The sequence below is a fragment of the Schistocerca gregaria genome, chromosome 4 (assembly GCF_023897955.1).
Source record: "Schistocerca gregaria isolate iqSchGreg1 chromosome 4, iqSchGreg1.2, whole genome shotgun sequence".
Taxonomy (NCBI): domain Eukaryota; kingdom Metazoa; phylum Arthropoda; class Insecta; order Orthoptera; family Acrididae; genus Schistocerca; species Schistocerca gregaria.
Window position 1 is genome coordinate 656,683,135 of NC_064923.1, and position 27,597 is coordinate 656,710,731.

The 27,597-nt window shown below is 40.2% G+C and overlaps 1 protein-coding gene across 1 annotated transcript in view; it reads right to left on the minus strand.

The window, feature by feature from the left end:
- The window catches only part of LOC126365793 (glutamic acid-rich protein-like), a 104,597-nt gene extending 84,745 nt beyond the window's left edge, over positions 1 to 19,852 (minus strand). The window contains exons 1-2 of the mRNA XM_050008375.1: positions 19,725 to 19,852; positions 10,669 to 10,835 (exon numbers count right to left, since the gene is read on the minus strand). The gene's annotated coding sequence lies outside the window, so the exon portion shown is untranslated. The remainder of the gene's footprint in view (positions 1 to 10,668; positions 10,836 to 19,724) is intronic.
- Between the last annotated feature and the right edge of the window lie 7,745 nt (positions 19,853 to 27,597).

Here is a 27,597-nt window from a genome sequence, read left to right on the forward strand (position 1 = left end):
CTGCTCATACGCGGTTGTTTACATCTTTGGGCGTGTTTAGTGACATCTCTGAACAGTCACAGGGAGTGTGTCTATGATACAACATCCACAGTCAATGTCTATCTTAAGTTCTGGGAACTGGGGTGATGCAAAACTTTTTTTGGTATGCGTATATAACGGCTACTACACTGCTGTAGGGTCTACTCAGTATTATTCAGTGCAAGGCAAATGCAAGAAAAATCTAAAGGACAGAGCCAACCGCTGTACGTGGTATTCATAGACCTTGTTAAAGCCTTAAAGCCTTTGACTCTGTTAATTGAGAAGCACTCTGGAAAATTCTGGGATCCAATGGATCTACTGGAAAATACATCAAAATACTTCGGCTTCTACCTGAAAACATGATTGCCGTTGTCCTTGCCAGTAATGGACCCGGAAAACGTTTAAGATTACCATAGGACTGAATCAGCGATGTGTTATTGCACCTAGCATAATCTCGATATTTGTGGGGACCATATTCACCTTGTTAAGTAAAACCTACCGTTGGGTGTTGAAATAGCTTGTAGGACTGATGATAAGCTATGCAACATTAGCAGACTCCGTGCTGAAAGCAAGATAACCACAACAGCTGTCTTCGAACTTAAGTACGATGATGATAACGTTATCTTGGCAAACAAAGAAGAAGATCTACAGACTATCCTAAACGCATTCAGTCTGGTATTCAAATGCGTTGGCTTAGAGTTTAACACAGAAATAATGAAAGTCCTCTATCAGCCAGCCCCAAATTCCACTGCAGCATCTCCAGTTATCACAGTTGATGGAACACATCTAGAAATTAGGGAGAGTTTTCCATACATGGGAAGCCATCTTTATGCAAAATCAAATATAGATTCAAAAATTCACCATCGACTAAAATGTGCAAGTACTGCATATGGTCTTCTTTTGAAAAAAGTGTTTGATAACCATGATTCGAATGTTAAAACTAAGCTTACTGTCTACAATGCCATTATCATGCCTACACTTCTTTGTGGATGTGAGACCTGGACCAGCCTACAGGCGTGACTTAAAGTCCTTAGAAAAATACCACCAACGCTGCCTAAGGAGGATACTGAAAATATATTTGCAGGATAGGGAACAAACAACAGTATTTTGGAAGAAGCCAACTCCACCAGCATTAAAACAAAAATTGTCATACACGAACTTCGCTGGGCTGGTCATGTGATCCGCAAGCCAAACTCCCGTCTCCTTAAGCAAATCGTGTTCTCCCAATTGAAGGACGGCCAACTCAAACAGAGAGGGCAACAAAACGATATGAAGATGTCCTCAAGTCAAATATGACAAAATGTCAAATAAACACAAATGATTGGGAAATTGCAGCCACAGATAGATCCAAAAGACGATGTTGCTCACCGAGGAACACTTGATTTTTGAAAATCAGAGATAATCGCAGGAGAATAGGAAGAGAGATCGCTAAAGACAACAAGAGCTCTTGAGAGGAACAAACCTGTTACACCATTCTGTCAACACCAGCAGGAGAATCTGTGGCTCCTGAAAAGGACTGTTTAGCCACCAAAGAATCCACAGATAACGCTACCAAATGACATTTCATACTCGTCAACGAGTAAATGCCTATGATGATGACTCATTATTATTATTATTCTCTTTCTTTTACGTATGAAGCCCTGTAGACTACACTCCTGGAAATTGAAATAAGAACACCGTGAATTCATTGTCCCAGGAAGGGGAAACTTTATTGACACATTCCTGGAGTCAGATACATCACATGATCACACTGACAGAACCACAGGCACATAGACACAGGTAACAGAGCGTGTACAATGTCGGCACTAGTACAGTGTATATCCACCTTTCGCAGCAATGCAGGCTGCTATTCTCCCATGGAGACGATCGTAGAGATGCTGGATGTAGTCCTGTGGAACGGCTTGCCATGCCATTCCCACCTGGCGCCTCAGTTGGACCAGCGTTCGTGCTGGACGTGCAGACCGCGTGAGACGACACTTCATCCAGTCCCAAACATGCTCAATGGGGGACAGATTCGGAGATCTTGCTGGCCAGGGTAGATGACTTACACCTTCTAGAGCACGTTGGGTGGCACGGGATACATGCGGACGTGCATTGTCCTGTTGGAACAGCAAGTTCCCTTGCCGGTCTAGGAATGGTAGAACGATGGGTTCGATGACGGTTTGGATGTACCGTGCACTATTCAGTGTCCCCTCGACGATCACCAGAGGTGTACGGCCAGTGTAGGAGATCGCTCCCCACACCATGATGCCGGGTGTTGGCCTGTCGCGACACCACTGGAGGCGGGCTGCACGATGTTGGGGCGTGAGCGGAAGACGGCCTAACGGTGTGCGGGACCGTAGCCCAGCTTCATGGAGACGGTTGCGAATGGTCCTCGCCGATACCCCAGGAGCAACAGTGTCCCTAATTTGCTGGGAAGTGGCGGTGCGGTCCCCTACGGCACTGCGTAGGATCCTACGGTCTTGGCGTGCATCCGAGCGTCGCTGCGGTCCGGTCCCAGGTCGACGAGCGCGTGCACCTTCCGCCGATCACTGGCGACAACATCGATGTACTGTGGAGACCTCACGCCCCACGTGTTGAGCAATTCGGCGGTACGTCCACCCGGCCTCCCGCATCCCCACTATACGCCCTCGCTCAAAGTCCGTCAACTGCACATACGGTTCACGCCCACGCTGTCGCGGCATGCTACCAGTGTTAAAGACTGTGATGGAGCTCCGTCTGCCACGGCAAACTGGCTGACACTGACGGCGGCGGTGCACAAATGCTGCGCAGCTAGCGCCATTCGACGGCCAACACCGCGGTTCCTGGTGTGTCCGCTGTGCTGTGCGTGTGATCATTGCTTGTACAGCCCTCTCGCAGTGTCCGGAGCAAGTATGGTGGGTCTGACACACCGGTGTCAATGTGTTCTTTTTTCCATTTCCAGGAGTGTACGTTTATTTCAACTGTTTCTCCTTTCTTCTCTTTCACAGTTCTCTCATCATTTGTTAGTGTTTCACTCCTTTTCCTTCTGTCCAAGTGGCTCCAGTCTTCTTGCTGTTTTTTTATGGAAACCTTTGGAACCTCGCAATTTATTTCTGAGAGTCATTCGTTCCTCATGTCTTCCAGATTCTGCGATTTCAAAAGTAAGGACTCCACTAGTCAAGAGATTTACAAACATTGAGTATAGTGCACACATTTTAACTTGGTTGATTTTAAGTGGGGGTGCAGGATGTGTTTGAAACAAGTGTAGCTACGGAGTGGAGTAGTTTTGAGCAAGCATGTTTTGTAGTGTCTACCCACAATGTGGATAGTTAGCTTTTTTTCTGAGAAAAAGTTGTAGATAGTGCTCACGATGCAATATGAAGTACTTCAGCATTTTATAAAGAAATGTTTTAGGAATGAGCAGTACCATTTGTCTAATTACCCATTAGAGGTTTAATAAAACACTTGAGAAACTAAACATCATTTTTAAAAGGAAATACTCTTTCTTTCTAAAATTTAATCAGGCGCAAATGTTGTGATGGTGTGGATAGGCGCAAGGGGTGGGGTGAGGGTTTACTAGCCATCTGATTGCAACGAGGGGTAATGGTCTCAGAAAGTTTAGGAATCAGTGCTCTATAATGAGCCACAGATCACCACATATCCTTTACACCAACATACTCAGAAAATATCCCAGAACAACCTGCGAAATTTTGTCACTGGAGTTGGGGTTCACCCTGTAGAACAGAGCAATGAGTGTGAGTTGTCACTTTTTCTTGGATTCATAGCTTCACACTGTCTTTCAATAAAATCTGTACTGACAGCCTCTGAGCACTAAAGCATTGAGTTAACCCATGACAATATGCTGTAGAACACGTGCTTATTTCCATTAAATTTCTTAAAAACAGTTTATAGTCGATCGAGAAGTTTGGCGAGAAGCATTCATGTCATCAAAAATATTTTTACCAGTCCTAGAGACAGTTTCCAGATCCTCAAACTGGAAAAACGAAAGCGGAATACATTACAATGGGACATACTTGAACTGTCTTCGTTGTTTGTGACCCTCTACTGCTTGCTTCTCGTATAAACATAAACAAAGAACGTAATACAGCAAGATTGAAAGTAGCCCTTCAAATCTGTTACAATAAAACTAAAATAATGTCTAATCAACACATCGAACGAAAATGGTATAAATTTACAATTAAGTCATTGAATTATTTGATGAATTTTTGTACTTAGAGCAGCTGAAGACAATGACGGGATTGACAGTAAAGGAAAATATCTACAATGCTTCTCGTAAACTAAGTTAAAAATTCAAAACAAAGGCCTCATTTCATATACTACGGGAAACTTAGAATCCGTTTTTGTTTTGAGTTTTGTAGGTAGGTGGGTAGGTTGACATAGTTGTTATTTGTTTATTTAGGGAGTTAATGCAGATATACCAAAAGCTAGGTAAAATGTTATTCGTTTTCTCCTACTGTTTGTCATATTAACATACACAGAATCACTCTCAAGTGTACAAAACACAGTCTGCGTCTTAAGACCTACCATTAAAATATGATTACCGGACTAGAAAAGCCACGAAGCGAGTCTGTAAACAGTGGTTGCCTAATTACTTACATAATAACTGCACGAGCCAGCCATCCCCTGCATGCACAGAAGTTCCTCGCCCTACAGTTTGGGTAAAATATCAGATACAACAGAAATTCTTAGAACACATTCATTTAAACGTAATTTAAAACTGAGGGCAGTTTCGCATATGAACTGGCTTCTGCCGTTTTGGCACGGTATAAAATACATTCATTTTAAATGTAGGGAAATGTAGAGTCACAAGCAGCACAAACTGGTGGGTCTTCACGTCTGAGAAAGAAGCTAAGCCTCAGATGGTTGTGCACTATTCGAAATCTAGTTCAGCTGACTTTACCACACCCAACTGGCCAGAAAGGTGTGCGCCATCGTCTTGTTGGGCCTTTTACTGATTATAACTTGTTATCCACGAAGCCCAGATACTCGTCTTCCCGCAAGGGAGACTTGCACTCTCAGATAATTGCGTAGACTTCCATGTACGGACAGTGTTTGCACAGACAAACCACTGCATGGGATTGAATTGCCAACTGAAAGATTTGTTCTACTGTGTTCACCCTGTGCGTAGACTAACTTCGTTTGAATTGACGCAGACCAGGTGCGCAGACCCGATGAAGTGCTTTAGTGCTTCATATATGGCACGACGTGTTTCCGGAATGATGTTGCTCAATGATGAAACTGGCATCACAGCCGAAAGCTTCAGATAAACGTGGCTTTTGCCAGTTACCACATATTTCACTGTTATTATATATCTTTCATAAGTACTTAATGATTTTCTCATTACAGTGTCATTTCGCTTTATACACTGTGTAAAGTTTTGCAACAAAAAATGTGTCTCCGTCGAAGGTAGTAGTTCAATTTTTAGCTCTTCAAAGGACAAACACACGAAAATATTAAACGATTTAAGATTTAGTCTTCTGCCTTCTTCTCCGTACTGATCCTTTTGTTTTTATAATTTCCCAAGTAATAGCACTAGGCAGAATAAATTATCTTATAAGCAGATTTACTTAATTCGGTCATGGCAAGAAAATGCTCTGCACTCTTGGATTACTGATTCAGGACTGTGAGTCAGAAAGTGTAAATGCGAACTGAATGCTGCAGACCAGGAGCGCAGAAGGTCGTTGCAAACACGATCTGCTCATATAAACCTCAGAGTGTAAAAGGTCCTGTAGATGAATCACGGACGTTCTCAGCAATGACCTTGCGGTGCGCACAGGGACAGCATGTTGGATCAAATTACGTAGAATACGTGCCTCTTTGACAGCGGTATTTGTTACCCCATTCCCACGTATTCCCACATGTCCCAGGGGACACCAGAATGACACCTCCTTCACGTTTCTTTGCAACTGAAGAAAAACGTCCTGGATATTCTGGACTGTTTTATACGCTGGGTTCATATGCCGGATAGTCTGCAAAATGCTGAGGGAATCGGAGGACATTAACTTCATCGCCTGATTACGTCTCAGCTAATCCACAGCACTTAAAATTGCACAGAGTTCAGCATGAAATATGTTTGAACTCACTATAGGGAGAGATTCTTAGGACGCTCGATAGTGCTCACTGTTTGGACCCATCGTAATACACCAAGTTAAATAAAAAAATTAAATGTCGTGTGACTAAGGCCTCCCGTTGGGTAGGCCGTTCGCCGGCTGCAAGTCTTTCGATTTGACGCCACTTCGGTGACTTTCGTGTCGATGAAATGATGATGATTAGGACAACACAACACCCAGTCCGTGAACGGAGAAAATCTCCGACTGAGCCGGGAATCGAATCTTGGCCCTTAGGATTGACATACTGACGCTCTGACCACTCAGCTACCGGGGGCGGACTATATACCAACTTAAAAACATGCCTCTCACTTAAAATTTTAGAAACTAAATGCATAGTCGTGAGTGTGCAGTTTGTTGCATAATTATTCTGGGCTTCATTAACAGTCACTGTGGTGTTTTACTCCAAACTTGCCAAAGGTAGTTAATACGAAACACATCTACATCAGTTAAATGTTGTTTTTATGAAATACCAAACAGATTTTTCGCTCATGGGCAGTTTGTATAAAGTCATTCAGACGATGCACGGACGATAATTGTTGCAGGAAAAGCCAGGAATGTCGAGAACGACTAGAGCTTGAATGCTTGTTTGGCCACAAGAGAAGACTTCATAATGGCGATTCTTCTGCCCTTGATCATAAGCTAAAGCATAATGTCTCTTTGACGGCTGGATAGTTAGAGACGGACCAGTCTAGATTTATGGCAGGGAGACAAAGGCGTTCTATGCAAATACTAATAAACACTGAGCGTAACTTACAACGAAATGACGCGAGACGTGAGTTAGAAATAAGTACGAGAAACAGGAAAACATGAAACGAATAAGGAAAAAGATTTGAGAGGAAGACGAAATTGCGACTATCTTTACCATATAATGGCGGTAGGCGGAATATGTAGTTAGGTTAGGTTTGTTTAAGAATATGTTTATATCATATATTGCCAACGACATTGGTAGTACTGAGAAGAAGCCTTGCCACGGCAACAGAAAGCATCACACCAGACCGATCTGAAAGCTCTCTGTGAGAATGGGGCTACTCGTTTGACAACTGTCATTCTACACAGATATTACTAAAATACGGTGCATCTAAAAAAAACCTTAAATTTCTCTCTTCGAGGCACTGGAGAGAGGGCGTATATATCTTAGATGCTCTCGCAAATTTAGCCTAATTAAATCACTCTGTACAGCCCTTCACACCTATTTCGATATATATAGTCCCCCCCCCCCCCCACTATGAACCATGGACCTTGCCGTTGGTGGGGAGGCTTGCGTGCCTCAGCGATACAGATAGCCGTACTGTAGGTACAACCACAACGGAGGGATATCTGTTGAGAGGGCAGACAAACGTGTGGTTCCTGAAGAGGGGCAGCAGCCTTTTCAGTAGTTGCAAGGGCAACAGTCTGGATGATTGACTGATCTGGCCTTGTAACAATAACCAAAACGGCCTTGCTGTGTTGGTACTGCGAACGGCTGAAAGCAAAGGGAAACTACGGCCGTACTTTTTCCCGAGGGCATGCAGCTTTACTGTATGATTAAATGATGATGGCGTCCTCTTGGGTAAAATAGTCCCCCATTCGGATCTCCGGGCGGGGACTACTCAAGAGGATGTCCTTATCAGGAGAAAGAAAAGTGGAGTTCTACGGATCGGAGCGTGGAATGTCAGATCCCTTAATCGGGCAGGTAGGTTAGAAAATTTAAAAAGGGAAATGGATAGGTTAAAGTTAGATATAGGGGAATTAGTGAAGTTCGGTGGCAGGAGGAACAAGATTTCTGGTCAGGTAACTGCAGGGTTATAAACACGAAATCAAATAGGGGTAATGCAGGAGTAGGTTTAATAATGAATAGGAAAATAGGAATGCGGGTAAGCTACTACTAACAGCATAGTGAACACATTATTGTGGCCAAGATAGATACGAAGCCCACACCTACTACAGTAGTACAAGTTTATACGCCAACTAGCTCTGCAAATGACGAAGAAATTGAAGAAATGTATGATGAAATGAAAGAAATTATTCAGATAGTGAAGGGAGACGAAAATTCAATAGTCATAGGTGACTGGAATTCGAGTGTAAGAAAAAGGAGAGAAGGAAACATAGTAGGTGACTATGGATTGACGCTAAGAAATGATAGAGGAAGCCGCCTGGTAGAATTTAGCACAGAGCACAACTTAATCATAGCTAACACTTGGTTTAAGAATCATGAAAGAAGGAGATACTAAAAGGTATCAGATGGATTATATAACGGTAAGACAGAGATTTAGGAACCAGGTTTTAAATTGTAAGACGTTTCCACGGGCAGATGTGGACTCTGGCCACAATCTATTGGTTATGACCTGTAGATTAAAACTGAAAAAACTGCTAAAAGGTGGGAATTTAAGGAGATGGGACCTGGATAAACTGATTAAACCAGAGGTTGTGCAGAGTTTCAGGGAGAGCATAAGGGTACAATTGACAGGAATGGGGGAAATAAATACAGTAGAAGAAGAATGGGTAGCTCTAAGGAATGAAGTAGTGAAGGCAGCAGAGGGATCAAGTACGTAAAAAGACGAGGGTTAGTAGAAATCCTTGGGTAACAGAAGAAATATTGAATTTAATTGAAGAAAGGAGAAAATATAAAAATGCAGTAAATGAATCAGGCAAAAAGGAATACAAACGTCTCAAAAATGAGATCGACATTAAGTGCAAAATGGCTAAGCAGGGATGGCTAGAGGACAAATGTAAGATGTAGAGGCTTATCTCACTAGGGGAAGATAGACACTGCCTACAGGAAAATTAAAGAGACCTTTGGAGATAAGAGAACCACTTGTATGAACATCATGAGCTCAGATGGAAACCCAGTTCTAAGCGAAGAAGGGAAAGCAGAAAGTTGGAAGGAGTATATAGAGGGTCTATACAAGGGCGATGTACTTGAGGACAATATTATGGAAATGGAAGAGGATGTAGATGAAGATGAAATGGGAGATACGATACTGCGTCAAGAGTTTGACAGAGCACTGAAAGACCTGAGCCTAACAAGGCCCCTCGGAGTGGACAGCATTCCATTGGAACTACTGACGGCCTTGGGAGAGCCAGTCATGACAAAACTCTACCATCTGGTGAGCAAGATGTATGAAATGGGCGAAATACCCTCAGACTTCAAGAAGAATATAATAATTCCAATTCCAAAGAAAGCAGGTGTTGACAGATGTGAAAATTACCGAACAATCAGTTTAATAAGCCACAGCTGCAAAATACTAACGTGAATTCCTTACAGACGAATGTAAAAACTGGTAGAAGCCGACCTCTGGGAAGATCAGTTTGGATTCTGTAGAAATGTTGGGACACGTGAGGCAATACTGACCTTACGACTTATCTTAGAAGAAAGATTAAGGAACGGTAAACCTATGTTTGTAGACTTAGAGAAAGCTTTTGACAATGTTGACTGGAATACTCTCTTTCAAATTATAAAGGTGGCAGGGGTAAAATACAGGGAGCGAAAGGCTATTTACAATTTGTACAGAAACCAGATAACAGTTATAAGAGTCGAGGGACATGAAAGGGAAGCAGTTGTTGGGAAGGGAGTAAGACAGGGTTGTAGCCTCTCCCCGATGTTATACAATCTGTATATTGAGCAAGCAGTAAAGGAAACAAAAGAAAAATTCTGGGTAGGTATTAAAATCCATGGAGAAGAAATAAAAACTTTGAGGTTCGCCGATGACATTGTAATTCTGTAACAGACAGCAAGGGACTTGGAAGAGCAGTTGAATGGAATGGACAGTGCCTTGAAAGGAGGATATAAGATGATTATCAACAAAAGCAAAACGAGGATAATGGAATGTAGTCGAATTAAGTCGGGTGATACTGAAGGAGTTAGATTAGGAAACGAGACACTTAAAGTAGTAAAGGGGTTTTGGTATTTGGGGAGCAAAATAACTGATGATGGTCGAAGTGGAGAGGATATAAAATGTAGACTGGTAATGGCAAGGAAAGCGTTTCTGAAGAAGAGAAATTTGTTAACATCGAGTATAGATTAATTGTCAGGAAGTCATTTCTGAAAGTATTTGTATGGAGTGTAGCCATGTATGGAAGTGAAACATGGACGATAAATAGTTTGGACAAGAAGAGAATAGAAGCTTTCGAAATGTGGTGCTACAGAAGAATGCTGAAGATTAGATGGGTAGATCACATAACTAATGAGGAAGTATTGAATAGGATTGGGGAGAAGAGAAGTTTGTGGCACAACTTGACTAGAAGAAAGGATCGGTTGGTAGGACATGTTCTGAGGCATCAAGGGATCACAAATTTAGTATTGGAGGGTAGCGTGGAGGGTAAAAATCGTAGAGGGAGACCAAGAGATGAATACACTAAGCAGATTCAGAAGGATGTAGGTTGCAGTAGGTACCGGTAGATGAAGAAGCTTGCACAGGATAGAGTAGCATGGAGAGCCGCATCAAACCAATCTCAGGACTGAAGACCACAACAACAACAACAACATATATATAGTGGACTTCATAACTCGAGCAAATGTTCTAATGTATTGGTTAAACCTCAGACTATATTGGTTAAACAGTAAAGAAGAGTTACTTACCTATCATCTTCCACGGATGCTGCACACTAGCTTCATTGCTACGTACCCAGGATCTTCTGCTGACAAATGTACTACTTCTGCTGTGTCTCAGTTTCCCTGTCATGCTTTCCCATTTTTTCACGTTGCAAATTTCATGGTCGAAATTATTACTGCCATTTTCATTTTTCCTGAAAAAAATGGATTAAGTTTTAGGTATTTATTATCTTTTTAAAGTACTTATCTGTGTTACACAACAATTATATTCTATGCTAGACAACAACAAAAAATTCGGCGAAAAAACGTGAACCTCATGCCTTCTGTAACTGACTTAATTAAGGTGAAAGAAGTTCGTCATTAATGAGGGAATCAGGTAAGACAGGTTTCCAATTTGTTTCTAAGAAGTAAGATAGCACTTGTCATCTTCTTTCTAGCTGAAGCCAGCGTTTAACTCGTTCTAGTCACTTCAGGACACGTTTTGGGAAGAACACCACCTTGTATATTAATCCAACAAGCAGTAAAGAGACGTTATTTACTTTTCAGAACGTCGTGATCGACCATGTCCCTGTTTAAAACTAGGTTCAGCAGAATGGTGGAACGAGAGTAAGAATATGGACTTTCCAACATTCGACACACAACAGAAGTAGCTGGTAGCAACCACAGTTTAAACCGCTGATAATATTTAAGGCACGACACACATGCATCTACATCTATGTCTACATCTGTTCTCTGCAACCATTGTGAAGTGCATGGAAGAGGGTATACCACATTGTACCAGTTATTAGTGTTTCTTCCATTTCCACCAACATATGGAGTGCAGGGACAATGATTGAATGCCTCTGTGCATGTCCTCACGATCCCTATGTGAGCGATACGTAGGGACTGTACCGTATTCCTACAATAATCATTTCAAGGCGACTTTTGAAACTTTGTAAGCAGGCTTTTTCGATACAGAGTACCGCCGTCTTCAAGAGTGTGAATTTCAGTTTCTTCAGCATCTCTGAGATATTCGTACTACCCTTTGTTGCATTCGTTCAATTTCCTTGTTGGTTCTGTGTGGTACAGGTCCGACACACTTGAGCATGTTCTAGGATGGGTCGCATGAGAGATTTGTGAGCAGTCGTCTTTGTAGACTGATTGCATTTCCCCAGTATTCCACCAGTAAACTGAAGACTATCACCTGCTTTACCCCGACTAAGCCTATGTGATCATGCCATTTCATTTCCCTATAAAGCGTTACCCCGCTATTTGTATGAGTTGATCGGTTACAACTGTGACTCGTTGATATTATACTCCTAGGATACTACGTTTTTCGTTTTGTGAAGAGCACAATCTTATGTCTCTGAACATTTAGAACAAGTTGCCAATCTTTGCACCACTTTGAAATCTTATGACCTGACTGATCATTTATGCAGCCTTTTCATACCATATTTAATTATTGATAACTGCATCATCTGCAAAATGTCTGAGGCTACTGTAAGACTGCCTGCAAGGTCATTAACATACAACATGAATAACAATGGTCCCAACATACTTCCTTGGAACACAACCAGAGTTCCTTCTACATCTGTGAATGACTCATCATCCAAGAAATTTGCTGTCTCCTCCCTACCAGAAAATGTTCAAGCCAGCCAAAAATTCACTTGATAACCCATACAATCATAGTTTTGTTAATTAGTGAATATGTGGTAGTGAGTCAAACGCTTTTGGAAATCGAGAAATACTGTATTTACCTGACTGTCTTGATCCAAGCCTTTCAGTATATGATGCGAGAACAGTACGAGTTGTGTTTCACAACATCGATGTTTTCAGAATCCATGTTGGTTGGCATGGATACCTCATTATGTTAGAGCTCAGAATATGTTCTAAGATGCTACAACCAATCGATATCTCGGATACTGGGCGGTAGTTTTGTGGATAACTTCAACTACCCGTCTTGTAGACTGGTGTCACCTGTGCTATCTTCAAACTATCAAGAATGGTTTTTTGTTCGAGGGACCTACGATACGTTATACTTAAAAGAGGGGCTAACTCATCTGCAAATTCAGGATAGAATCTAATAGGGATACCAATGGCCCTTGAAACTTGGTACAATTTTAACGATTTAAGTTGTTTCTCAACGCCACCAACACTATCTGTTTCACTCACCTTATATTTTGCCAAGAAACTGCAAAAACGCAGTAATTTAAGAAGTTGGCACTCCCGCGTGGTTATGCCACGCACTCTGAATCCAAATTTGTGCATCAGTCTGTACATCTACATACATACTCCGCAATCCACCATACGGTGCCTGGCGGAAGGTACCTCGTACCACAACTAGCATCTTCTCTCCCTGTTCCACTCCCAAACAGAACGAGGGAAAAATGACTGCCTACATGCCTCTGTACGAGCCCTAATCTCTCGTATCTTATCTTTGTGGTCTTTCCGCGAAATATAAGTAAAATTTTACTGCAGTCAGCCTCAAATGCTGGTTCTCTAAATTTCCTTAGAAGCGATTTACGAAAAGAGCGCCTCCTTTCCTCCAGAGACTCCCACCCGAGATTCTGATGCATTTCCGTAACACTCGCGTGATGATCAAACCTACCAGTAACAAATCGTGCAGCCCGCCTCTGAACTGCTTCTATGTCCTCCCTCAATCCGACCTGATAGGGATCCCAAACGCTGGAGCAGTACTCAAGAATAGGACGTATTACTGTTTTATAAGCGGTCCCCTTTACAGATGAACCACATCTTCCCAAAATTCTACCAATGAACCGAAAACGACTATCCTCCTCCCCCACAACTGCCATTACATGCTTGTCCCACTTCATATCGCTCTGCAATGTTACGCCCAAATATTTAATCGACGTGACTGTGTCAAGCTCTACACTACTAATGGAATATTCAAATATTATGGGATTATTTTTCCTATTCATCTGCATTAATTTACATTTATCTATATTTGTAGTTAGTTGCCATTCTTTACACCAATCACAAATCCTGTCCAACTCATCTTGTATCGTCCTACAACCACTCAACGATGACACCTTCCCGTACACTACAGCATCATCAGCAAAGAGCCGCACTTTGCTATCCACCCTATCCAAAAGATCATTTATGTAGATAGAAAACAACAGCGGACCTACCACACTTCCCTGGAGCACTCCAGATGACACCCTCACCTCCGATGAACATTCGTCATTCGACCTATTGCGCTGCCATTCACGAACAGCATTCCAAAGGGTGTTTTCCAAAAGGATAACGCTCGCCCACATACCGTTGTTGTAATCCAACATGCCCCACAGATTGTCGACATGTTGCCTTGGCCTACTCGATCACTAGATCTGTCTCCAACTGAGCAAGTACGGGACGTAATTGGATGACTACTCCAGCGTCATCCACAAACAACATTAATCGTCCATGTATTCGCCGATGAAGTGCAACATGTGTAGAACACCATACCACAAACTGAGATCTGGCACTTGTACAACACATATGTTTGCATTCAACATTCTGGCGGTTACACCGGTTGTTAATGTAGCAGCACTTCGCATTTTCAATGGCTTCTGCCCCACTTCCTTCCCCCATGAACCATGAGCCTTGCCGCTGGTGGGGAGGCTTGCGTGCCTCAGCGATACAGATGGCCGTACCGTAGGTGCAACCACAACGGAGGGGTATCTGTTGAGAGGCCAGACAAACGTGTGGTTCCTGAAGAGGGGCAGCAGCCTTTTCAGTAGTTGCAGGGGCAACAGTCTGGATGATTGACTGATCTGGCCTTGTAACAATAACCAAAACGGCCTTGCTGTGCTGGTACTGCGAACAGCTGAAAGCAAGGGGAAACTACGGCCGTAATTTTTCCCGAGGGCATGCAGCTTTACTGTATAATTAAATGATGATGGCGTCCTCTTGGGTAAAATATTCCGGAGGTAAAATAGTCCCCCATTCGGATCTCCGGGCGGGGACTACTCAAGAGGATGTCCTTATCAGGAGAAAGAAAACTGGCGTTCTACGGGTCGGAGCGTGGAATGTCAGCTCCCTTCATTTAAAAAGGGAAATGGATAGGTTAAGGTTAGATATAGTGAGAATTAGTGAAGTTCGGTGGCAGGAAAAACAAAACTTTTGGTCAAGTGAACACAGGGTTATAAAACCCAAATCGAATAGGGGCAATGCAGGAATAATGAATAGGAGTGCGGGTAAGCTACTACAACAGCATAGTGAATGCGTTATTGTGGCCAAGATAGATACGAAGCCCACGCCTATTACAGTAGTACAAGTTTATATGCCAACTAGCTCTGCAGATGATGAAGAAATTGATGAAATGTATGATGAGATAAAAGAAATTATTCAGATAGTGAAGGGAGACGAAAATTTAATAGTCATGGGTGACAGGAATTCGAGTGTAGGAAAAGGGAGAGAAGGAAACGTAGTAGGTGACTATGGATTGGGGCTAAGAAATGAAAGAGGAAGCCGCCTGGTAGAATTTTGCACAGAGCATAACTTAATCATAGCTAACACAAGTTTCAAGAATCATAAAAGAAGGTTGAATACATGGAAGAATCCTGGAGATACTAAAAGGTATCAGATAGATTATATAATGGTGAGACAGAGATTTAGGAACCAGGTTTTAAATTGTAAGACGTTTCCAGGGGCAGATGTGGACTCTGGCCACAATCTATTGGTTATGATTTGTAGATTAAAATTGAAGAAACTGCTAAAAGGTGGGAATTTAAGGAGATGGTACCTGGATAAACTGATTAAACCAGAGGTTGTGCAGAGTTTCAGGGAGAGCATAAGGGAACAATTGACAGCAGTGGGGGAAAGAAGTACAGTAGAAGAAGAATGGGTAGCTTTGAGGGATGAAGTAGTAAAGGCAGCAGAGGATCAAGTAGGTAAAAATACAAGGGTTAGTAACTGAAGAAATATTGAATTTAATTGATGAAAGGAGGAAACATAAAAACGCAGTAAATGAAGCAGGCAAAAAGGAATACAAACGTCTCAAAAATGAGATCGACATTAAGTGCAAAATGGCTAAGCAGGGATGGCTAGAGGATAAATGTAAGGATGTAGAGGCTTATCTCACTAGGGGTAAGATAGATACTGCCTACAGGAAATTAAAGAGACCTTTGGAGAAAAGAGAACCACATGTATGAATATCAAGAGCTCAGATGCAAAACCCAGTCCTAACCAAAGAAGGGAAAGCAGAAAGGTAGAAGGAGTATATAGAGGGTCTATACAAGGGCGATGTACTTGAGGACAATATTATGGAAATGGAAGAGGATGTAGATGAAGATGAAATGGGAGATACAATACTGCGTGAAGAGTTTGACAGAGTACCGAAAGGCCTGAGCCAAAACAAGGCCCCCGAAGTAGACAACATTCCATTAGAACTACTAACAGCCTTGGGAGAGCCAGTCCTTACCAAACTCTACCATCTGGGGAGCAAGATGTATGAGACAGGCGAAGTACCCTTAGACTTCAAGTAGAATATAATAATTCCAATCCCAAAGAAAGCAGGTGCTAACAGATGTGAAAATTACCGAACAATCAGTTTAATAAGCCACAGCTGCAAAATACTAACGTGAATTCCTTACAGACGAATGTAAAAACTGGTAGAAGCCGACCTCTGGGAAAATCAGTTTGGATTCCGTAGAAATGTTGGGACACGTGAGGCAATACTGACCTTACGAGTTATCTTAGAAGAAAGATTAAGAAAAGGCAAACCTATGTTTGTAGACTTAGAGAAAGCTTTTGACAATGTTGACTGGAATACTCTCTTTCGAATTATAAAGGTGGCAGGGGTAAAATACAGGGAGCGAAAGGCTATTTACAATTTGTACAGAAACCAGATGGCAGTTATAAGAGTCGAGGGACATGAAAGGGAAGCAGTGGTTGGGAAGGGAGTGAGACAGGGTTGTAGCCTCTTCCCAATGTTATTCAATCTGTATATCGAGCAAGCAGTAAAGGAAACAAAAGAAAATTTCGGAGTAGATTTTGAAATCCATGGAGAAGAAATAAAAACTTTGAGGTTCGCCGATGACATTGTAATTCTGTCAGAGACAGGAAAGGACTTGGAAGAGTAGTTGAACGGAATGGACAGTGTCTTGAAAGGAGGATATAAGATGAATATCAACAAAAGCAAAACGAGGATAATTGAATGTAGTCGAATTAAGTCGTGTGATGCTGAGGGAATTAGATTAGGAAATGAGACACTTAAAGTAGTAAAGGGGTTTTGGTATTTGGGGAGCAAAATAACTGATGATGGTCGAAGTAGAGCAGATACAAAATGTAGACTGACAATGACAAGGAAAGCGTTTCTGAAGAAGAGAAATTTGTTAGCATCGAGTATGGATTTAAGTGTCAGGAAGTCGTTTCTGAAAGTATTTGTATGGAGTGTAGCCATGTATGGAAGTGAAACATGGACAATAAATAGTTTGGGCAGGAAGAGAATAGAAGCTTTCGAAATGTGGTGCTAAAGAAGAATGCTGAAGATTAGATGGGTAGATCACATAACTAATGAGGAGGTATTGAATAGAATTGGTTTGTTGCACAACTTGACAAAAAGAAGGGACCGGTTGGTAGGACATGTTTTGCGGCATCAAGGGATCACAAATTTAGCATTGGAGGGCAGTGTGGAGGGTAAAAATCGTAGAGGGAGACCAAGAAATGAATACACTAAGCAGATTCAGAAGGATGTAGGTCGCAGTAGGTACTGGGAGATGAAGAAACTTGCACAGGATCGTGTAGCATGGAGAGGTGCATCAAACCAGTCTCAGGACTGAAGACAACAACAACATCCCCCACTTACAATAACCAGTGATCTTAATGGTAATTACTTACTTAAATATATTACTTAGACAAATGTATTCCCGAAATTCCATTACTCTACATTAATTATTTTTTGGTGTTGGTTTTTTTTCATCAGTGTAGAACACAATTTCACTGCCACAGTAAAATTTATTAAATTAAAATATTATAATTTTTGCTTTGGAAGTGAGACATATTACGTAATATCTGTGCTGGATTTATCAACAAATACAGAAGAAATTTCGTAAGTGCCCCACAGAAGTGTGATAGAAGAATTTGTATTAACGACTTACTGAATGGTATCAGTTGGTTGACTGCTTTGAGAAGAGGGGGGGGGGGGGCTGAAGGATTAAACAGCCATCTCATCGGTCCATCATTCATGGGATAATGCATCTGGAGTTAAAGAAGTCAGCTCGATTGTTGTAGTAAGTGTACAAGTGAAAAGGCTTAAGACTTAATTAACACCATCAGGAGAGACAATAGGCAAATATTCTTGGAAATTATCCTCGTCAAGCTTGTCAAGAATGTTTGCCTCCCACAGGCATCCAACCCATGATCCCAACATCCAGTCTGGTGGAAAGATAGCAACCTAGTGCAAGGCTTGTGATTTAAAGATATAAAATTGTATACTTCGGTAAATATATAAATATGGTGGCAGTAACATGTGGACATGCAAGTATGATGTGGATTCATCGTGGAGGCTCAACTGTTGGTAAAGCAAGTAGGAGGCTTCGATTTGTTAGCAGAAAACTGGAAAACTACAGTGCGACTACAAAACGATACGTTGTAAAAAGTTTGTACGATCCATATTGGAATACCACACTCATGTGTATTGGGGGTGTATAATTTGATGTACTGTGTTTCTGTATATGTATCATTCATCAACATAATGTTCGTGATTTCTATATTATGCACAAGTAATACAAAGTTCCTGTATTTACTTTACAACATAACTTATTTTCAAAAAAATGTGTCTTAAACACGGAGCGAATATTAATAACAACTTTTTATGCTCTAAATTAGCAGTCGCTGAACCTGTCATAAAGAGGGAACACACAGATACATTTTATGTGTAATAAATACCGTACGAAACGAATCATGGTCCGTAAATGGCCGATACAAGACAAAGAAGAAGAAGCAGGAAGCGAATATTTACAACGATGAACCTACATCTCAGGCTCCAGTGCAGGTCAGTGTTATCACAACCGAATTTTTGGGAGGAGGGCGGGATCTTTTCACAGAACACAGAAGTATGCCCTGTGACTGTTACTCCTATACTTGAAACTTAAAATACATCGATTACAGAGCTGTATACAGGTAAGCACTCATTCTTCCCAAATGCCCTCCGTGAATGGAATGTAAAGAATTTATAAAATGTTGTAAAATAATGACAAGTATTCCTGGCACTGCACTACATACCAATTCTCAGGATATAAATATATGTGTACAAAGATTATAGTTGCTCATTGTCTTCATAAAATTGTACGTGTCTCAATAAATACTGCTCTGGCTGTCGTATGGGATGAGTCACATAAGACGTAACACGCTGTTGGTATTGTGACTGGCGGTTAGATATCGAAACGAGATTTTTGGCGAATGACAGTACGTGGAGCAGCATGTAATAGAGTTGCATGATTCAATCTCTTAACTCTTGTATCAAACGAGATACTGTAGTTAGTACGGTGTATCTAATGGAACGATGTATTTTTAACGGCATTCGAAAGTTCATCAAAACAAGAGTGCGATGATTTTACGCTTGTAAATGTTAGCGCTGAAATGTTGCACATAAATATTCTAGAAATGTAATAAATTTGAAAGGCATGGTGAACACCGTCTAGTTGAGCTTCGATATAAAAAGGACAACAACATGTACTTGCTTCAGTATCTCGGCTGATACAAGAGTGAATGCTATTAATCATGTGGCATAACTGCGTACCTCTTTGCATGCTTCTATTTACCGGAAATCTCGTTTTGATACCTAGAAACGTTCGCCAAGTAATAGGGGTGTTACGTACAACGCGATTCACGCTGTATCAGTAACGTGTTGGCATTTCAGTTTAAAACAACAATTCGTAGTTCTACAGAAAAGTCAAATTTTGTAAGTGATAGGAGGTAACTCATAAGAAGCAATGAAGATAGTGGCAGAATTGGAATGACGACAAGCAAGCACGCCCATCTCCTCATACTCCTGCGAAGCTCGTAACGTTTTCGTAGAAGTGAGAAGCATTAAGACGATACGGTAGCCGAAAGTTCCAAATTAAAAAGAAGTGCTATCTGCGATTCATCAGTGTACTTACAGATGTGTTTCACTGGAATTTTGAAGGCCGAAATGTGTGGACTGTGTGGGGGAACCAGACGGTTGGCTGCGCGAGGCGATTGTTACACTGCGATTCTCATTTTGTTGCTCTTCGGTATGCTCTCTGACAGAACGCTTATTATTCCATGCTACTACCTGTGCGAAAATCCGCTTTATGCGATAATGTAATAAATGAGATTAAATATATTTATATTTTGTAGATGCATTTTGTCAATGGAGTAACATCACTAGCATTGAGTTTAATTGACGTGTTGCATGTCCATGTACAGGAAACTACATTAACATGGAGAGTATTATCTGGTTTGCGGATAATTCGTGCAACACTCGCCGATTTGAAAAAAAATTAAAAAGCAAGCCTGATTCATTCCGTTATAATTAGAATGAATATTTTCTTTTAGATCACACTATTATGTATGCGACTCATGTTTTACCGACACTAGACGATGAGGTCTCCAATCCCACCGATGGATTCCCATTTCATCTTCAAGTAACGTGTTCGCGGCCGCTTTTCCTGTCAGTATAGTTGCCTCACCGTATTCCAAGGAGCTAAAGGTCGATAATTTTCATCTCACTAATTGTCGACAGTGAAGAAAAATGGTTTAGGTTTTCGTCTGAGCTGGTTTACCTTCAGAATTCTTGTTCTATGTTGGTACGAAATGAAACCGTACCGTTTAACATTACCAGGAATAGTGGATCGTTGATTGTACTTCTCAAGGTACCGATGGATATCATAGTACTGTTGCCTCTAAAATGGATCGTGACAATAAGAGTTCATCTAGATCACGTTTCATGTTGTTGCAGAAGTTACAGAACATTTTACATGTGCTAGGAAGATGACACACATGTGTTATTCTAAGGGGCCATAAATATGAAAAGGAAGAATCTGCTCTGAAACTTTCTCTTGATTATGGGTTAAGCAAACGAACAGCGAGAGACTGAAAGAAAATAAAGAAAAGATGTTAAATTTTACAAATACAGCTGACAGAGCACTTGAAAAACTACAATCTAAGCACTACACTTGAGTTAGCAGAAGATCTCGTTTAAGAGCCAATGTCAATAGTTTTAGCAGGAGAGTTCATGAAACTGAAGACTGAAAGGAAATATAACACTTCGTCAAGACAGTTGACTCGATTTCAACATGGCTACCATATTAGAGGAATCGTTCTTCAAGGCAAGAAAGTTACTGTTAACAAAGATGCAGACGAAGATGCTTTTGAGATGAATTCTTGTTACGTCGAATGCAATAATTTTCTACCGGACAACATCGATGTAACTGCACTACAATTGAAGGCATGTGCACAATTTCTGCCTCTCGGACTGAAGAGCAAACTACCGGATATCAGTTTTCAAATGAAAACTTCGTCCGTTTCGGGCTGTATAATTTTCAAATTTATTTGGTATTGGCAAATTACGACTTTTTAGTCATTATCAATCAGCATTTAGATAACCTTTTTGTAAGACGTTACAACATATGTTGCAAGAAAAACAAACAGCCCACCCGTGGAGCCAGAGCGATCAGTAAGAAATAGGGACAAGTGCTTGTAATATATGTGGGGGAACCACATACAACATAAATTAAGTATACACTGAGGAACAAGAAAGTGTAATCCACATCATTTCATGTACCAATGTAACTTGTTTTCGTGGTATATCGTCATGCAGATGCATTATTTTGCAACATGATACATAAACGTTTTCTGAATGTTGCTTTATTATAATGAAAAAGTCGAAATTGGACAAAAATAAATAATTCTGAAAATTGTACACCTCATGCAGGACAATAGTTTCATTTGAAGACATATCATGGCTCTAGAGAGTACAAAAGTAGTAAGTGGGTATGTCGAGTGCACAAACTATGTTTTTAATGCACAAACTTTTTTATGAATTTTATGAAGCTGCATTTAAAAAATTTATATCTAAAAACAATTAGCTTTATAAAATTCATAAAAATGTTGTACATTAAAAAACACTCCTAGTATACTCAACTCCTAGTGCACTCAACCGTATACTACATCGAAAATTCTGAGTGCACTAGAATTCATTCGAAAAGCTTTTCAATAAAATAAAATTTTTGTTGAAAATGATGAGCAATTTGAGTGCACAAGAATTAATTTTGCAAAATTTATTTTGATAAATCAAATTTTAGTGGGGAATGGTCATTCTATCAAATCTCGATTTAATATTCCCTCTGTTACGACAGATGGCCACTTGTTACGACTTCTGCAGTACTTGCTACATGGTGAAGAAGCCACTTGTTACGACTTCTGCACCTCTTGTTACGGCCGTTTGTTACTAATTAGCAGCAGACACAGTGGCTGCGCCAAAGACTGAGACGGCGTGGAGTTTTACAATTATTTATTGCACTTTCTTTACAATTTCTCCCTCGTCGTCGCTGCCCAGCCCTGCGGATCCCTCCACCTGGCTGCTGCTGTGTAGATTCTCCGACAATGCGCGCCGCTGATCGCACTCGGAACCTCAGGCCACCAGTGCTCCACTCAAGCCAGGATGCCCTGTGGTTGAGATGAACTCGCCGCCTCTCGCCCACGGAGCCGTGAGGGCAGCTGCCGACGCCTGCTGCACCGTCGGCTGGAAAGCCGTCAGTCGCGATGTCCACGAGGTCCTGTCATGGACGGACCACGCGCCGTGGCCGGGTTTTCCGTGAAGTCCGGGCGTCGGTCCCCGGCGGCGCCTGTGACCAAGACCGCGCTGCGGCCGGTCCTGCTGAAAGTTCTCGCCGTAGTTAGTCAGCCGTGGTGCTGACCGAACTCGGCCCGACCCCTAGAACTGAAGTTGACATCTGGCGGCTAACGGATGACTCCTGTGAGCTGAAACAGACTTCCGGAATCGTCACCTACGAAGACTGAACATTCGGACACGGACCACGTCTATCCTCAGATCCGAACTGCTTCCTAATGGCTTCTGTCTGTAGCTGCCTGTGCTCCACTATTTATATCCGGGAGGAGGACGCTTTTTACCCTCGGTGGTAGCTTTATGTTATTACTCCCACAGTATATTGCAGTACAACTTAGAGTTCTCGCCTCACTTCCCCTTACTCAGGACTCTCCAGGTTCGCTCGGCGCTCGGTCTGTGTGCATCCTTGGTCAGCTCGTTGGTAGACTGCTACTGTCAGCAAGGCTATCTGTGCCGCATTTACTTCAGAATGCCTCGGTCGCACGCTGCCTCTCTTTTGCCATTCTCCACTGCATGAAGTAACGCTTACTACATGTGGCCGCAACACCTGGTTCCAAAAACTGAAAATCCCAATCAGTAATTATTTTCAAACATATGTTGCCAAAACAATTTTTTAATTCATTGTTCAGTACCAGACACATTTTTCTCCATATCTAGTATACAAATATTCACAACCAGAAAAGTTAAAGAAAAAATTTACTTATAACTCTCTACTATTTTAAAACATATTAGTATTGCTAGTGTTGTTAAGCTTCTTTAGTAAGGCTTTCATTTATATAGAATAAAAATGCATTAATAAAATTTAAAATCATTATGGTACTATATCATAAGTTTCTGGAAATATTCTTTCTTCATACTGAAATGAGAATTCGTTCTTAACTTTCTTGCTGATCAAATTTTTAATGTTTATCTCTCTAGTTATTTGCTTGTGCTCTAATTGTAACTTTCCATCCACTTCATCCTCAATTAATATTATCATAGTTTCACCATTGAGCTTTTGAATATACTCTTTATTTTTCTCTCCACATTTTTCTCATTTTTCTTGAAGTGATAACTTTTAGGTCCAGTTGAAGCCCAATCCCTAATCCCATTATTTCTTATTCATAGGTCCATTCACCTAGCATACAGATTGTTCCCACAGTATTTACACCATTATCAATATATACTATACCATCCGTATCAAAAGATATAAGAGCTTTTCCCAGCTTATATCATATATCATATAATCTAAGTCTTGCATTTGATGTAATGACTGCTGCTATAAAAAACATTCATATCTGGCTCAGATGGATAGAGCGACTGCATGTAAGCAGGAGATACCAGGTTAAAGTCCCGGTCGGGGCACATATTTTCAACTGCCCCATTGAGGTACATCAACATCTGTTAGCAGCTGAGGGTTTCGATTAAGTATCATTTCTCTCTAGAGAGGCTGCATGGTCATTATTGGTAACTGTTCTTTCAGAACAGATACTATCTTTATATCTATAGCTGTGTTACTTTCCTCAAAATAATCCTTGAAATTGTACTTCATCTGAACCATAATGTCATTAATAAAATTCATATCTATATTATCCAACCGATCACCTAACAGTATCTCATAAAGTTATTGAAAATCTGTCACATATTTAGTTTTACTCATATTTTGCCATTGTCCAAATTTCCCCATAATTAATTCAGATATATTTGATCAACAGCGTGTTTTCATGGTTTTTCTTTTTATTTTATCAATATCTAAGTCGATACCTAGTTTTATTTTACATATTTTATATAAATCTTATTAGTTTCAAAATTATGTTTACTGGTTTCTAAAGATATTTTCATAAAATATTTCGTGTCATTTTAAACATGTTGCTTTTACTTCTAAAAGTCTACAGTTTGTAGATATTTAATATTTTATATCTTTATTTACTTCATCAGTTGTACAAGTTCCAATAAAATTTCTTTCTTCATAATTGTGATTACGTTTATGCATTCTTTCTTTTCCAAATTTTACACATAAAAGAAACAACAGTTTTTTATTTTTATTGGTCTTGATTCATATAGGTAAAACAAGATGACACAATACTCTACGTGCCGGTACTTCACAGTTTATAAGCGTTTAACATTCACTATTATAATCTTTTGGTTCATATATTTTTGCGGAATGACCTATAGGAAAATAGCCATAATATTCTACAGTTTGATAGAGGGTACACACATCAATATATCTTATTTTTGTGTTAATGCTATCTGCTTTAGCTCTTAATTTTATTGCATTTGTATGACCTCTATAAAAAGCATTCTTGGTGGTTCGACAAATAATTTCTTAAGTTTTTTGTACACTGCTTAGTTAATCCAATTACATTTTGAGATCCCTATTAAATTATAAACTCAATTTCGTATTTCTGTACTTCTTGATAATTTCTTTTGATATAAATAATCCATTCATTCTTGATTTTGATTTTTCAGTTTTAAAGTGTTTGTTACAACCATGCCAAAAACAGCCATGGTATAGATAAACAGTATTGATTTCTTTATTAAAGCCATCTTCTTTAGCTCCAGGTACATTTACTTCAGCACCATTATAGACTGTTGGATATCATTTAAACTGTTTAACTAAGCTGTAGAGTGTTTACTATAATTTTCCTTTTGTTCTTTACCAATACAGCAATTTTTCCAATAGATTAATATTTATATTTGTATATAGCTACACAGCCTCCAGCAACTGTTAAATAGCAGGCTGGATCTTCATTTGCTAATTCAGGGAGCTGTTTCCTTAGTTCCAAACAATCTCTTGTCAGTATATCTATGTCAGAACTGCAATACTCACTAATTTGTTTCCTCATATTGAACACACAGTTTTCTTAACTTTTTGTCTATACTGTTTGAGAAATATTTCCCTATCTCTCAGTTTCATATTATCGGCTTTATAATATTTGATATAAGTAATTGCCCTTATGTAATTTTCGTTTTACTTATGTTTAATGAATGTGGGAAATGTTCTTTCTTTAGTGCTTTCAGATCAAATGTTTTAGAAAAACTACTAAGTGATCCTTGTACAAAAATATTGCTATCAATAATTTTTAGGCCTAATTGAATTCCTGTGTAGGTATTATATGGCTTTATTGTATTTTCAACACAATATTTCAAAATAAACTATGAGTAATATCCTTTAGCATAATGAGCTATATCTGTATAATCATTATGTTCATTATCTATCATCCACTTACAGAATTCATTGTTTGTTTTAAATTTGTTAACAGTGTCAAAATTAAAATTGTGAACTGTCATGAAATCTAGAATATGTATTCCTGTTTCTTGTCAAGCTACATGATCAAAGCACCTGTACTATTCAGTATAGGTACAAAGAATCGTCTTTGGTTTCTTTTTTTTATGAGACTTAAACTGTTTTCCTGTAACTATACTATTGCATTTCCAACATTAAAAAACATAATAATCTTTTAATAAAGAGTATATTCAAAAGCTCAATGGTGATTCTATGATAAGATTAATTAAGGATGAAGTGGAAGGAAAGTTACAATTAGAGCACAACCAAATAACTAAAGAGGTAAAAATTAAAAATTTAATCAGCAAGGAAGTTAAGAAAGAATTCTCATTTCAGCATGAAGAAAGAATATTTCCAGCAACTTATGATATAGTACCTTAAGGATTTTAAATTTTATTAATGCATTTTTATTCTATATAAACATGAAAACCATTTTACTTCAGTTTTGACGAGCTTTGACTATACATTCTTCAGTAAATTTTCTTTCACATACACTACACTTTTGTATTTTGTATTGCATGTAACGTTTATGATTTTAATTTCTAATTCCAGACCATGGCTTCTAAATCTTTCAAAGCTTCAGTTATGTACTTTAAATCTCAAACAATTCCTTCTACATTCTTCACATTTATAAGCTGTATCACAATCTTTTTGGTGACCGTTAAGCATTTTCAATTATAACAGTATCTATCACATTGTTCACAATGTAGAGGGTGAGTCACCTAACATTACCGCTGGATATATTTCGTAAAACACAACAAATACTGGCGAATCGATTCCACAGACCGAACGTGAGGAGAGGGGCTAGAGTAATTGGTTAATACAAATCATACAAAATGCACGGAAGTATGTTTTTTAACACAAACCTACGTTTTTTTAAATGGAACCCCATTAGTTTTGTTAACACATCTGAACATACAAGAAAATACGTAATCAGTGCCATTTGTTGCATAGTAAAATGTTAATTACATCCGGAGATATTGTAACCTAAAGTTGACACTTGAGTACCACTCCTCCGCTGTTCGATCGTGCATATTGGAGAGCACCGAATTACGTAGGGATCCAAAGGGAACGGTGATGGACCTTAGGTACAGAAGAGACTGGAACAGCACATTACGTCCACATGCTAACACCTTTTTATTGGTGTTTTTCATTGATCCACATGTACATTACCATGAGGGGTGAGGTACACGTACACACGTGGTTTCCGTTTTCAATTATGGAGTGGAATAGAGTGTGTCCCGAGATGTCAGGCCAATAGATGTTCAATGTGGTGGTCGTCATTTGCTGCACACAATTGCAATCTCTGGTGTAATGAATGTCGTACACGCCGCAGTACATCTGGTGTAATGTCGCCCCAGGCTGCCACAATACGTTGTTTCATATCCTCTGGGGTTGTAGGCACATCACAGTACACATTCTCCTTTAACGTACGCCACAGAAAGAAGTCCTGAGGTGTAAGATCAAGAGAACAGGATGGCCAATTTATGTGTCTTCCACGTCCCATGAAACGCCTGTCGAACATCCTGTCAAGGGTCAACCTAGTGTTAATTGCGGAATGTGCAGGTGCACCATCATGCTGATATCACATACGTCGACGCGTTTCCAGTGACACGTTTTCGAGCAACGTTGGCAGATCATTCTGTAGAAACGCGATGTATGTTGCAGCTGTTTGGGCCCCTGCAATGACGTGAGGACCAATGAGGTGGTCGCCAATCATTCCAAATCATACATTTAGAGACCATGGTCGCTGTCGCTCTACCTGTCTGAGCCAGCGAGGATTGTCCACAGACCAGTAATACATGTTCCGTAGATTCACTGCCCCGTGGTTTGTGAAACCCGCTTCATCGGTAAACAGGTAGAACTGCAACGCATTCTCTGTTAATGCCCATTGACA